This window comes from Equus przewalskii, chromosome 29, assembly GCF_037783145.1.
Source record: "Equus przewalskii isolate Varuska chromosome 29, EquPr2, whole genome shotgun sequence".
NCBI lineage: Eukaryota > Metazoa > Chordata > Mammalia > Perissodactyla > Equidae > Equus > Equus przewalskii.
This window is the reverse complement of record NC_091859.1, coordinates 30,155,187-30,169,942: the sequence shown is the minus strand read 5'-3', so window position 1 is coordinate 30,169,942 and position 14,756 is coordinate 30,155,187. Positions and strand designations below refer to the sequence as shown.

Below are 14,756 nucleotides of genomic sequence, written 5' to 3'. Positions count from 1 at the left end.
CAATACAACTAACATATAAGTATCATTTTTGTCCTCACTTTTAGAGAAGGGGACACTGGGGTTCAGTGTGGCTCTCTTGTCCTTGGACATAATAATGAACGATCCAGTTCTTATCCTCCAGAAGTTCAAGATCTAAAGCAAATATAGCACAGGGGGTGATGGGGAAAGTGTGGGTGCTGTAGGAACCAAGATGGGGGACAGGAAACTGAGCCCAGAAACCTGGTCTCAAGGCAGGCCTCCTGGAGGAGGTGATGACTAAGCCAGGAGCCGTATTCACCAGGCAAGGGGGTGGGGGGTGTTATAGACAGAGGCAAGAGCAAAGAGGAGAGTGTGTGTGGTGTGTTTGGGGCTGGAGCTTCCCTTGGCTGCACATGGAATGGGAGGAAGGAGTAAAAAACGAGTTCTTTGGGAGGTAGGCATGGATCAGAGCAGGAGGGTCATGCTAAGAAATTTATGTGGGAAGGGTCCTGAGCATGCAAGACTAGATTTGGGTTTTGGAGATACCAGTGTGGTCACAGTGTGACTGCAGCATGGGGGTTGGTACTAGAGATGGAGGTCATTGAGAGAGAGATCATGATGGCCTGAAATAGACACGGCAGTGGGGTCAGGGAGACATGACCAAGTTCAGGAGATACTGAGGAGGCCACATCAGCAGCCTTGGTGTTGAATGGATGTGGCCAGCGAGGGGCAGGGAGGGTTTCTGACTTGGGCTTTGATACCATTCAGAGATCATCCAACTGGAAGGTGAGGGTGGCAGGAGGAGGGAAGATTTGGTCTCAAGGGAGAGGTGACTTGAAATACTTATGAAACTTCCTGGTGGCCCAGTGCCAATGGCAGGCAGGCAGTCTCACAAAAGTGTAGCGTTGGCACTGCCTGGGTGGCTGCTGAAGCCCTTGGAATGGGTGGATAAGGCAAAGGCCCAGGGTGGATCCCTCTGAGATCCTCTGGCATGCTCTGCCTCTACAGTGCCCTGTACTTCCAATCCTAACACTCACTTTATTGTAATTATTTACTTGTTTGATGTTTCATTTTCTCTATGGAACTTTCCATCATCTAAAATTGTTTATTTGTTTCCTTGGTCTGTGTATGCATTTCCATACCAGGACACAAGCCTCAGGACTGGGACCTCATGCTTCTTGCTCACTGCTGTCACCTCTGACTCTGAAGAGCATCGACTGACTGCTATGAATGGTCCATCCAGTGGCCTGACTCGTGGCAGGTGACACAGCCCCACAAGAGCACAGGATGAGGAGTTTCCTTGTGCAGCGAAGTCACTGGGCATGAGTTTTACATTTTGCCTAGTACCGAAGGGTTCTTGGTTATTCTAAGTAAAAACCGGACAGAGCCCTGTTCAACTGATTCTAAAAACGAAATCTAAAGGACAGTATCTCCTCTTTAAAAATCTCCAAAACATGAGCACATTTCTGTTTTAGAGTTGCATTATGTGTGGGTCTAAGCCTGGATCACCTTCAGTAGACAAGCCTCTGCTGAGTAAGACGTTCATTCATTCTTTCATTCTTTCTTTCTTTCTTTCAGCCAACGCGTGAACAACCAGTCATGTGCCAGGCTCTGCTCTAGGCAGAGGTTCAGAGGCGAACAGGATAGACAAGCTTCCCGCCCCCCTCCACCTCCTGGAGGAGGTTTACATTCTGTTGGGAGTGCCGACAATAAACAAAGAAACTAACAATAAGCAATATTCCTGCCTTCGTGGATCTTACCTTCCAGTAAAGCCATGAGCCCCAACCTTACGTTTGTTAGTGATTCATTTGCTAATTGGTTAAACAATTACATTCAACAAACCCTGCCTGAGCACCCTCTACGGACCTCTGTGAGGTGTGGGGATAAACAGACTGTGTTTACGGTAAGTCTGGGTTCAGTGAAGGAGAGTCAAGGAGAACCGTAAGACAGCTGAGTAAGTCCTCGACAAGAGGGATGCCTGGAGTTGCTATGAGAGGAAGGGACCCCCAGCTCACTCTGGAACCACTGGAGGGCTGAATTGATTTCTGCCTACAACTGTTATTTATAGTCAGAAAATGCAAAAACATATATGCAGAGGTTTTAAAAGGATGGCTGTTTGGTTTCTCGCCTTCTAACTCATAGGATACTGTGAAGTTGTTCTTGTGCAGCAGAATCAGCTGGAGAGCTTGTTAACAACACACACTGGTGAGTCCTGTCCTCAGGGATTCTGATTCAGAAGGTCTGCAGTGGGCCCAGTAATATGCACTTTTTAAAAAGTTTTATTATTAAAAAAGTTCAAATAAATGTAAACGAAGAGGGAGTAATACAATGAACCTCCATGGAACCATAAAGTAGCTTCAATGAATATCAACATGTGACCAGTGTTGTTTCATCTATAATTCCACCCTATTACCCGCCCCGCAACCCCATGCACAGGTTAATTTCAAAGCAAATTCCAGACATCACATACTTTCATCCATAAATACTCCTAGTCTATATCTCTAAAATAGATTTTTTTTAAATCACTATCATATTACCATTAGCACAGCTAAACATCAACAACAATTCCATAACCATAAAAAATTTACAGTTCAAATTTGCCTTATTGTCTGATAACTTTTTTAAAAGTTGGTTTGCAGGGGCTGGCCCTGTGGCCGGGTGGTTAAGTTTGCACACTCCGCTTCGGCAGCCTGGGGTTCACTGGTTCGGATCCTGGGCACAGACCTACACACCGCTCATCAAGCCATGCTGTGGCAGCGTCCCACATATAAGAACTAGAATGACTTACAATTAGGATATACCACTATGTACTGGGGCTTTGGGGAGGAAAAAAGAAAAGAAAAAGAGGAAGATTGGCAACAGATGTTAGCTCAGGGCCAATCTTCCTCACCAAAACACATACCTTAAAAAAAAAGAAAGTTAGTTTGTTTGAGTCAAGATACAAACCAAAAAAAAGATCTAAACCAGAGCCACATAATGCATTTGGTTGCTATGTCTCTTAAGTTTCTTTAAACCTGGAGATTTCCCCTCCTTATTTTATTCCTTCTCATTTATTTGTAGACAAAACCAGTTCCGTCCTGTTATGTGCCCAACATTCTGCAATTTGCTAACTGCATCCCTGCTGTGTCATTTAACATGGTCCTCTGTCCCCTGTAGTTCCTGTAAATTGTTAGTTGGGTCCAGAGACTTGATCAGATTCACGTTTTTGGCAAGCACAGCACATACTGGTGTTTGCACTTCCTATTGTATCGCACTGGGATTCACACAAGGTCTCTCTGGGTTGCTAAGATCAGTGGGTTCAGGTGTTACCAGGCTTCAGGTTCCTCCCACACTTACCCTCTGCTTTCTGCTTGTTCTTGTCCCCTGCTATTAGGACGTGATCACAGTTCATTCCTTCTTCATGATCACAAGATGGCTGTTAGTTGCTAAAGGTTCACAGCCTCCCTCACACACTTCTCAAAGACTGGAAGGAAAAAAATACGTCCCTTCCTCTGTCCTTTCTTAAGAGTAGGAAAACTTTCTCAAAAGCCCCTTGGAAGATTTTTCTTCCTGTCTCATTGGACAATTTATTTACTTGTCCATTCCTTAATAATAATAGATAAAGGGCAAATAAATACTATGGTAGGCTAAGATGAACCAAAATTCTTCCCTGGGGCTGCAAAGGGGTCTATCTTCCTCTAAAACACACAGACATCAGGTACATGAACCCAATCTGTGTTCAGTTACCAGGGAAGAAGGAGAGGTATGGGTAGGCAGCCAGTAGTGTCTGCCACACCATTTAACAGAGGATCAGCCTTGCATAACTTCATGCTGTGTAGTGGGAAGAGCCCTCTGGTCAACTAACAAAACATACATCTTGTCCATGAATACCTTCACTCCAGGTCCTTGCCTTGCTGGGGCACGTGACCTCCAATACTCTCCTGTTTGATTCTCAGCAATAGTTCACTTGTGAGAAATAATATCCACCGAGGATGGCACAAAACTTTGCGGTTCACTCATTTCTCAAGATGGAATCTTCAAAACTCGGTTCCTTGGTTTGGTTTGACAGGTGCAAAGAAGAGCCATGTCCCCAGACCAACCAATATCTCTCTCCCCCTTCTTGTTCACAAGAAGAACTGATTTACCAGCGTGAAAGGCTTTACTCTTAGTAGCCAGTGCTCTTGCACATAGTAAACAGGTCACACTCAGGAACTACGCATTGACTGAATGAATGAATGTGTGCTTTTAAAATGCATAAGTAACTGGGAGAAAATAGTTTAAACACTTAATGCAGTTCCAAGAGAAATTCCAATGTGATTTTAATTCATCTGGAAGTGTAAACTGATGAGACTTGGTTGAGAAAATTTTCACCTTTTTAAAAACTTATTTTTGCCTTTGTTAAATATCAAAGTAACATGTTTGCTATAAAATTCAAATTATATGAAAGTGTAGTAAAAATTAATCATCTCCCTTCCCCCCATCAGCCTATTGTGGCAACATATATTAATAGTTGGGTGTATGTGATTCCATACCTCTCTCTATGCTCCAACATAGATTAGTAATTGGATATGAATATAGTTTGGTTGTACCATAATTTCTCCAATCTTTCCCTTATTTAAGTTCATATGGGTTGTTTCCAGGTTTTTTCTTTGTTTGCCTTGTTTTTTGCCATCGTGGATAATGTTACGGTGGCCCATCCTTGCACATAAGTTCTTAAGTGCTGGTGCTTCTATTTCTGTCAAACTGCTTGCTGTGAAGCGGGGCGCTAGGTATTTAACATTTCAATGACCTTGATGGATTGCTTTCTCCAAAAGTTTAACAGTTCACACTTCCACCACCAGTATATGAAAGTGCCAGTTTCTGCAAGCCCTTCCATGCACTAAATGTGATTACTTAAACATTTTTTAGCCAAATGTGGAGTAAAAATGATGAATAATTGCTACTTTAATTTGTACTAGAGAGGTTCAGCACCTTTTCTTGTATTGATTGGATTTTTGCATTTTGTCCTTTGTGAATTGCTTATTTCTACCCTTGTTAAGCAACCTTTAAAATGGGCTCCCTGTGACCCCCACTTTGATATTCATTCAATTGTGTAATTCTCTCTCCTTGAGTGTAAGCTGGACCTTGTGATTCACTTCCAATGAATAGAATTTGGCAAAAGTAATGGGACGTCACTTCCAATTTTTTTTCTACTCTATGGTTTGTGCTTTGAGGCTCTTATTTAAGAAATCTTCCTTTCTCCCAGATTACAAAGAAAGTTTCCATTTTTCTTTTATGAGCTTAATCTTTTTGCCATTCCATCTCTAGACATTTAATCCGTCTATAGTTGATCTTTGTATACATTTTCTTCAATATAGTTAACCTTCTTTTTCTTCACCAAAACTATCGTCTTAGTCACTCAGGCTGCCAGACTGGGTGGTTTAAACAACAGAATTTTATTTTCTCACATTTCTGGAGGCTAGGAGTCCAAGAACAAGGTTCTGGTCGATTTGGTTTCTTGGGACGGTTGTCTTTCTGGCTTGCAGACGGCTGCCTTCTCTCTGCGCCCTCACATGGCTTTTCCTTGGTATGTGCGCCTAGAGAGATGGAGAGATCTTTCTCTCCTCTTCTATAAGGCCACCAATCCTACAGGATTAGGCCCCCACACTTAGGACCTCGTTGAACCTTAATGACCTTCTTAAAAACCCTACCTCCAAATACAGTCACATTGAGGGTTAGAGCTGTGACATATGAATTTGAGGGGGACACAACTCCATCCACAGCAACTATCTGCTAAATAATCCATGCTTTCCCACCGGTTTGTGGTTCCACCACAATCATATTCTACTTTCCCACACACGTGCTCCTTAGTCTTTTCTTTCATCTGTTTGCCTGTTCCCGACCTGCTGCCACTCCATTTTGGTCACTATGGCTTTGTAACATTTCTTTCCATCTGGTAGCTAAGTTCTCCATTCTCTTCTTTTTCAAAATTGGTTTCGCTCCTCATGGAACTAATTTCTTCATATACACATTTTAGAATAAATTTTTCAGATTTATTAAAAATCCTTGAGGAATTTTAATTGGACTTAAGTTAAAATTAAAATTGTTTTGAGTTGAATCAGCATTTTTTACATGTTTGTTATTCCATATATGAATATAGCATAATCTCTCCATTTATTAAAAAAAAAAGAGTGCCCTTTAATCGAGTATCTTCGTAAAAGTCTTTGCCCTGGTTTGCTTTATTCCAGGAGACTTTATAGTGGGCTGCTATCATGCATGATATCTTTGATACATTTTATATGTGGTTACTGCTGGTGTAGAGGGACTCTACTGGATGATTTTCTCATAACTTCATCTAGGCATGTGACAATCATGGGAGATGTGCTGCTCAGATCTCCTTCCAGAGAACCTGCTGCAGGGAGCGTGGCTGACTGACACGCCCTTGCTGCTACCATTCTGAATCCACCATTGCCTTCTGGCCCGCTGAGGCCACACTACAATGATGGGGCACAGGAAGGGTAATAGGAGTCGTTCATTCTTGCAGGATGCAGACTTTGGCTTGAGGTCTCCCTCTTGGTCTAGCTGAAACATTCTTAGAAGCATGTTGAGTCTGAGAGTCTTCCTACCCAATCTGCCTTCCCCCTCTCCCTCCACAGGTGTCAGACGTGCACTGCAGGGGAGATTCCCCCATCCTTTCCTGCTCTGTTCCCTTTACTCTTTATGGGCATTTCTCCCCAATAATTTTCTTGTGTCGCTCATCTTGTTTTGGCTCCTGCTTCTTGGAGGACTTGAACTGAGAAAGGAATAATTTACAGAGTAAAATGCACAGATCTTGTTTACTGTTCCATGAGTACAACAGATGTTTATACCCGAGTATCTCATACTACCAACTATACTTGCTGGTTTAGTTATTTCTTTCAATGGTCATCTAAATATATATATATTTCAAAGAATTCTTAGGTGAATATATGTGTATGATCACTGTATCTATTGAAATATGTTTTACAAATATATAGCATGCTTTTTAATCATATATCTATTTGTTCTAATAAAATTGCTACATTAAAAAAATTCATATTTCTCTGGTTTATCTTTTTCCATCCCTATATTTTAATCTTTTTGTATCCTTTTGCTTTAAGTGTTTCTCTTGTAGATACACATTAATCCTCTCTGAGTCTTTATATTTTTATACTGAGTTTTTTTTGTTTTTTGTTTTTTGTTTTTTGTTTTTGAGGAAGATTAGCCCTGAGCTAACTGCTGCCAATCCTCCTCTTTTTGCTGAGAAGACTGGCCCTGAGCTAACATCAATGCCCATCTTCCTCTACTTTATATGTGGGACGCCTACCACAGCATGGCCTGCCAAGTGGTGCCATGTCCGCACCCGGGATCCGAACCGGCAAACCCTGGGCTGCCAAAGTAGAACGTGGGCACTTAACCACTGTGCCACCCGGCTGGCTCCTATTCTGAGTTTTATCTATTTCTACTTATTATAATTACTCATTTAAATTCTTAAAAAATCCTATCAACCTTATTTTCATGTATTCTACTCATCACACTTTCTTTTTGTTTTTTCCTCCCTTGTTACTCACCATTACAAAGGCTAAAATTAAGCCAAGTTTGTGTTTTAGTAGTTATGAGTAACCACCAGAAGAATAAAACTGAATGTACAGTTTCCAGCAAAAGAAATCTCAATCTATCTGATCAATTTCCGTTGCTGATTGCCATGCATGTAAAGTTCTGTTTGCTTATTTTGTTATAATGGTTGCTGAATTTATGGCAGTGAACGTTACCAAGTGTTCAATTTATCCGTCCATTTTTGGTCACATCCCACTGGTGGGTTTTTCTTCTTGCTAGAGCACTTCTTCTAAGAAGGTTTTCAAAGAGGGTCTTTGTATGGTAAACGTTAATTCTGACATCAGATTTAAATGATAGTTTAGCTGGATATGGAATTCTAGGTCCCAAGTTCTTTTATTTCAACACTGAAAATATTGCTCTGTGGCCTCCTTGCAGATGTTGCTGTTGAGAAATATGATGTTGGTCTGATTCTTGTTCCTTTGTAGACAATTTGCTGTGTATTCAGAAATGTTCAGACTTTTCTCTTCATCTTTGATGCATTTAAATGATACAAAAATGTACCTAGGTATGTTTTTCCTCATCTATTGTATTTCTTTAAGTACTTATATTTGTACTTTGAGGCTCTAAAACTTTCTCTAATCCAAGAAATCTTCGTTATTATTTCTTTAAATATTCCACTCTATATTTTTCCTCTTCTTCTGCGACTTCTATTATTTAAATGTTGATGCTTCTATTTCTATTTTCCATGTCTTTTAACTTTTCTGTTTTACATTTTGACTATATAACCCATCCTGAGGCTTTCTGGAACTAATCCTCTACTTCCTTGATTTATTCTATATTTACTGTGCTATTCAATATACTATTCAGTAGTCAACCTACTGAGTTTTTTGTTTCCATTTTCTTCATACTCAGAAATTCTTGGGGCTCCTTGAGGCCTTTGGTTTTATAGTATCCTTTCTTATCTCTTCAATATACTTATTTTCTTTCTTGTTCTGTTTGGTCTGCTAAATTTGCTTTCATCTAGCTTAGATTTTTCCATTTGCTGTTTTTCTCTTATCCCAGTGACCCTCCCAACAAGTCCAGTTATTTTTTCCAATGGGTTCATGTTCAGGGCTGTCACTCTGCCATGCAGGGGCCCTATACCTATTCTCCTAGAATAGAGGTTCTCAAGCAGGGGAGATTTTGCCCTACAGGAGCGTTAGAAATTTCCAGAGACATTTTGGTTTGCCACAATCTGGGTGGGGCGGAGTGCAGTATTAGAGTATTGCTACTGGCCTCTGTTGGGTAGATTCCAGGAATGCTCCTAAAAATTCTAAAAGGTACGGGATATCCTCTCACAGCAATAATTTATCTGCTCAAAATGTCAATAGAGCCAAGACTGAGAAATCCTATCCCAGAAGTACTAGAAACCTGGGCTTGTGAGAAGGGTCAAAGCAGAGGCCCTAGCTTCTGTCGTTTTTGGTAAGTTTGACATGGGGGTTGCAGAGAGAGAGTGAGAACACACCTCAGGATGTTACGATTTAGACTTCCATCCCAGACCTGCTCTTTTTCAAGAGTTGTCTGTGAAGCAAGAGTCACCACAAAGCAGAGTGGGTCAAACAAGGAATGCTAAGGGGCTGACCAGTCTGTTTGCACCCATTGTTAACTGGTTCTTAACCCCCCTACTTGGCTAGAGTGCTCACTCTGATGTTACACGGGCAGTCCTGACAATATAGGGGTGGCTGCTGTTTTTTCTACTTCACTGTGGCATCAGAATGAGCTGAGTCTGTCCAGGAAAATGTAAAAGAGCAAAAGGGACATCTCAAAGTCTCTGTGACCCAAGTGCCCGTCTCCACCCACGGGGCTCAGCCATGTTCCACTTCTCCCTCACAGCAGGACCTAAATACCTCCTGTTGCACCAGAGATTTTGCACGAGTTATGTCAGTTCCACACAACTTCCTTCTGGTTTTGTGTGGCGTTTTTTTTTTTTTTTAAGATTTTATTTTTTCCTTTTTCTCCCCAAAAACCCCTGGTACACAGTTGTATATTCCTCGTTGTGGGTTCCTCTAGTTGTGGCATGTGGGACACTGCGTCAGCGTGGTTTGATGAGCAGTGTCATGTCCGTGCCCAGGACTCGAACTGATGAAACCCTGGGCCGCCTGCAGTGGAGCGTGCGAACTTAATCACTCGGCCACGGGGCCAGCCCCTTGTGTGGCGTGTATGAGGTGGGATTTGGAGGAAGGAATTAGCAAGGCTAAGCTGATCCTTCATCTTGTTAGAAACTGGAACACTCAAATTATCTGGATTCTAAAAGTGTATGTACATGCCTCTTTGGTAAAACAAAAATTAATTTAAAAATAAACAGAAGAACAAGGAAACTGAAGAAACTGAGGGATGTGCAAAAGTTACCTTCAAGTGGTGTCTGAGAATGAGTTAATACAGTCAGAACTAGGTTCAACGTGAATAAGAGACCCAAAATAACAGTGGTGTATTCAAGATGGAAGTTTCTTTCTTTTATGTATATAAATGAAATAGAGATATTCAAGTTATTTTCTCTTGCATGACCTACATTCCCAAGATTGCCTCATAGGCCAAGATGGTTGCTTCAGCTTTGTTTATCATGTATGCATTTCAGTGAACAGGAAGAAGAAAGGGAAAAGAAGAGGCAGGGAGTATATGATAACTTTCTTTTTTTTGAGGAAGATTAGCCCTGAGCTAACATCTGCTGCCAATCCTCCTCTTTTTGCTGAGGAAGACTGGCCCTGAGCTAACATCCATGCCCATCTTCCTCTGCTTTATTTGTGGGATGCCTACCACAGCATGGCATGCCAAGCAGTGCAATGTCCGCACCCGGGATCCAAACCAGTGAACCCCGGGCCCCGGAAAAGCGGACCATGTGAACTTAACCACTGTGCCACTGGGCCAGCCCGATAACTATGTTTTACGGAAAGTGTTTTGATTTTCTACTGCAGTGTAATAAACCACCCCCAAACTCAGTGGCTTAACACAACAATAATTTATTATATATCATGATTCTGTGAGAAGATGGCACAGTTCTACTTTACATGGTGTTGGCCAGCATTCTAGGACAGTGGCTATGTCCAAAATGACCTCAACCACATGGCTGGCAAGTTTGCACTGGCTGTTAGCTAGGAGCTCAGCTGGAGCCACTGCCTGAAGTCTCAGTTCTCCTTTACAAGGGTTTTTCTTCACAGCTGCTTGGGCTCCCTCATAGCATGGGAGCTACGTTCAAAAAGGACCATTCCAAGCATGAGTGTCCCAAGAGGAAGGAAATGAAAGCTCTCTCTCTCTTAAGGCCTGAGCTTGGAAATCCCTGAATGTCCTTCCTACTGCACTCTAATGGTCAAAGCAGTCACAGGGCCAGCCCAAGGAAGGGGTGGTGGTGGGCGCAGGCTACCCCTTGATGAGAAGAGTGGCATGCACGTCCAGGAGGAGACGGCTTGCTGGGGGCCATCTTTAGAGGCTAGCCACCACAGAAGTTTCCAGGAAGTTGTCATAGGACACCTCTGCGTACCTCCCATTGTCCAGAACTAAGCCATATGACCATACTAGCTACAAGGGAGGCTGGGAAATATAGTTTTTAAACTGAGCGTCCACGTACCTGGATAAACACTGGTTCAACCTCTATGGAAGAACGAGGAATCTCTGACACAGAGCTGAAATGAGTCTTCAAAACATGAATGGCCTGAAGAGGTTATCAGGAATCTGGATACAAAATCAAGGGAAGAGGCAGGGAGACCAGAAAAAATATTAGCAAGTGGAATGGGAAGGAAAAAACAGCTCATTGCAAGAATACAGTTTAGTAGATTCAATGACAAAAGACATTCTTAGAAATTATATTCCTCAGTCTATCCTCTGATTGTCAAACACCTATCTATTGCCCACTACAGACCAGGCACTGGGCTGAGTGCTAAGACTATAACAAAGATAAAACATTGTTTCTATGCTCAGGGATAGATGCAAGATAGAGGCAAAAATAAACAACAAGGCTACCAGGCCTCTTCCTGTACCACCTTCCAATTTAGGGGACCCCTCGTCACCGTCACATAGGGGTAGAAGCAATAAAAGGCAGCTTAGCACCTCCAAGAACCTTTATTCAAGACAGTGGTAAATATTTTCCTATTTGGCAGAGTTTTCTAAATCCTCATCTTAAATTCCGCATTCCCAAAATAGCCATTCTCGGGTTTGCAAACTAGGTTAAGCCCCAAATGTAGACATCTGCATGTTTTGCCTGCTCAGCATCTATCTACTCACACTCATTCTATTAAAAACAGCTCCGTTTTTTCTTTGATACTATCTACTTTCATCTATGTGGTTGAACTATAAGGAATTGACACCATTCCCACACCAGGGGGTGGGCATGTGGCCCAAACATAGCCTGAGCTTTTGTTAGAAGTCTTGCAAATGAGAGCTTAGACTGCAAGGGTGAAATGCTAGCTCTGTTGGAGGCCACCTAAGAGGAGAGCCTGCCTGAAACTGAGTCCTGCTCGGATGGAAGCAGAGCCAAGAAAGGAAGGGAGAGAGCCCCAGTGATGCCTTTTGAGTGGATGCAACCATGCCTGAAATTCGATCTTCTCTTGGACATTTCAGATATGTGAGCCAATAAATTCACCTTTTTGCTTAAGGTAGTTTGAGTTTGGTTTCTGCTACTTGCAAACAAAAGAGTCAGAAATAAATAATTTCTTATGTCATACACTTTCATCATGCTCTGTTCTTCTCCTTTGAGACACTTGGTCAACGTCTTTTAGTTACTATTTCTTTTTCTTTTTTTTTGAGGAAGATTAGCCCTGAGCCAACATCTGCCGCCTATCCTCCTCTTTTTTGCTGAGGAAGACTGGCCCTGAGCTAACCTCCATGCCCATCTTCCTCTGTGGAATGCCTACCACAGCATGGCGTGCCAAGCAGTGCCATGTCCGCACCCAGGATCTGAACCAGCGAACCCCGGGCAGCTGAGAAGCGGAACGTGCGAACTTAACTGCTGCACCACCAGGCCGGCCCCTTTTAGTTACTATTTCAATGTTCATCTCCCTCATGGGTCCCTCTCCTCTGACCATGCGCTTATAGAGTGGAATGATGGATAGGACTGCCCACACTATTTACATGGTATCTTCCTGAACACAGGGCTAAATTCTCCAAGTTAAATATAAGTGTGTGCGGCCTCCAATGCACTGCCATTCTCTCTGGCAATGGTAGATTACTGGCAATGCTGCCTCTCAACACTCCACTGGGGTAAAATATCTCAGCCACACTGGCACTTAGAAAAGTGTTTGTCTCAATAAATGTTCAGTAGATATTAATGATACTAAAGATAATAACTAAAATCAGTAATTTAGAAGTATAATTTAAATTATTATTCTGCTCCTTTGTTTTTTACTTAACAATGTATGTTGGAGCTCATGACATATTAAATGTATATGGAGCTGCCCTGGTCTTAAAAATTTTCATGGTATTTCTTCATATGGTTGTTCCATAATTAACCAGTTCCATCTTTGTTGATATTAGATTGTTTTTAAAATCTTTTTTTCTAGCATTCATAAACAACGCTACAGTGAATTTCTTTGTACATTCACTTTGTCCACATGTTCAAGTATATGTAGGATATATTACTAGAAATAGAATTGCTGAATCAAAGAGAATGTGTATTTCATAATTAGCTTATCAAATTTCATGAACATCCTGTTGAAACTGTGATTGGAATTTTATTGAATCTATAGGTCATTTTGGGGAGAACTGGCATCTTTATGTTATTATCTTCGTATTCATGAACATAATAGATTTCTTTATTTAGATCTTTATTGTCTCTGAAGAGAAAAATAAAAGGCCCAAAGAAGTCAATACCTTCTAGAGAAAAAAAGTAAGGAGGAGAGACTTGTCCTGCTAGCTATTAGGATTATTATGAAGCTACAGTAATCAAGATAACATGGTATAGGAGAAAGGATAAACAATTTAAACACTGGATAGAATATAGATCCCAGAAACAGACTCACTTATCTGTCATGGCAGATCAGTAGTGAAAAGAGGTACCATTCCACAAGTGGATCTGAAAAAAAAATTGTTCATATTGGAAAAAAATAGAGTTGATCCCTGCCTCACACCATACAAATAACTAACTCAGATGTATCACCAACTTACCTGTCAAAAGCAAAACTTTATAACTTTTGATAGAAAATATAGGTGGTGAATATTATTCTGATTTGGGGTTAGACAAGAATATTTCAAACAAGACAAAAAATGTTAAAGGAAAATAGTGATAAATTTGTCTCTATAAAATTAAGAACAACTGTTCACCAAAAGACATTGAAAATAAAGTGAAAATGCAAGTTATAAGCTGTCTGCTTTAATATTGCTATATCAACTTTTTTTTATTAGCATTTCCTTGGTATATATTTCTCCTCCCCTTGATGTTCAATCATTATATGTGATTTACCTTTGGGTATATCATTTGTAATTGGTGTCTAGCTGGATTTTAAAAATCCAGTTTGATGGTCTTTCTCTTTTTTGTTATAATAGGTAAGTTAACCTGTCTAGTGAGTTGAATAGTGACTCCTAAAAAGACTTGTCCACTTTCTGACCCTCAGACCCTATGAATGTGACCTCATTTGGACAAAGGATTTTCGCACATGTAAATAAATTAAGGATCTTGAGATGAGATCATCCTGGATTATCCAGATGGGCCCTAAAACACAATGACAAGTGTCCTTTTAAGAGACATGCAGGGGAGAGACACATAGAAAAGAAAGGCCATGTGAAGGTGGCAGAGATTGGAGTTATGCAGCCACAAGCCAAAGGAACAGCTGAAGCCACTAGAAGCTGGTAGATGCAAGGAGAGATTTCCCCCTAGACCCTTCAGAGAGAGCACAGCCCTGCTGACACCTTGATTTTGGAATTCTGGCCTCCAGAACACTAAGAGAATAAATTTCAGTTGTTTTAAGCTACCAAGTCCATGGTAATTTGTTACAGCAGCCCTAGAAAACTAATATAACCTAGTTACACTTATTGTGATAAATAGCACATGTGGACTTATATTTAACATCTATTTTTTTGCATTATCTTTTTTTCTGCTTTATTTTCTTGCCTGATTTATGTTGAATTGGTAAGGTTTTCTATCTTCTTTCACCTCCTTCTGTGCTGACTGTGTTTCTGCTCTTCCAATGGTTGCCCTTGATGTTTTAGTGTATATTTTTAATTAATCTTCTTATAAAAAGTCTGAAGTCACAAATAAAACAAGAATCTTAACTGCCCATTGAAGATAACTCCCACGTAAT

General features: G+C 41.1%; 1 protein-coding gene across 1 annotated transcript in view; it reads right to left on the bottom strand.

Annotated features, from left to right (window-relative positions):
• The window catches only part of RFX4 (regulatory factor X4), a 177,584-nt gene extending 164,058 nt beyond the window's left edge, over nt 1-13,526 (bottom strand). Inside the window, exons 1-2 of the mRNA XM_070599807.1 lie at nt 13,479-13,526; nt 11,093-11,196 (exon numbers count right to left, since the gene is read on the bottom strand). The gene's annotated coding sequence lies outside the window, so the exon portion shown is untranslated. The remainder of the gene's footprint in view (nt 1-11,092; nt 11,197-13,478) is intronic.
• Between the last annotated feature and the right edge of the window lie 1,230 nt (nt 13,527-14,756).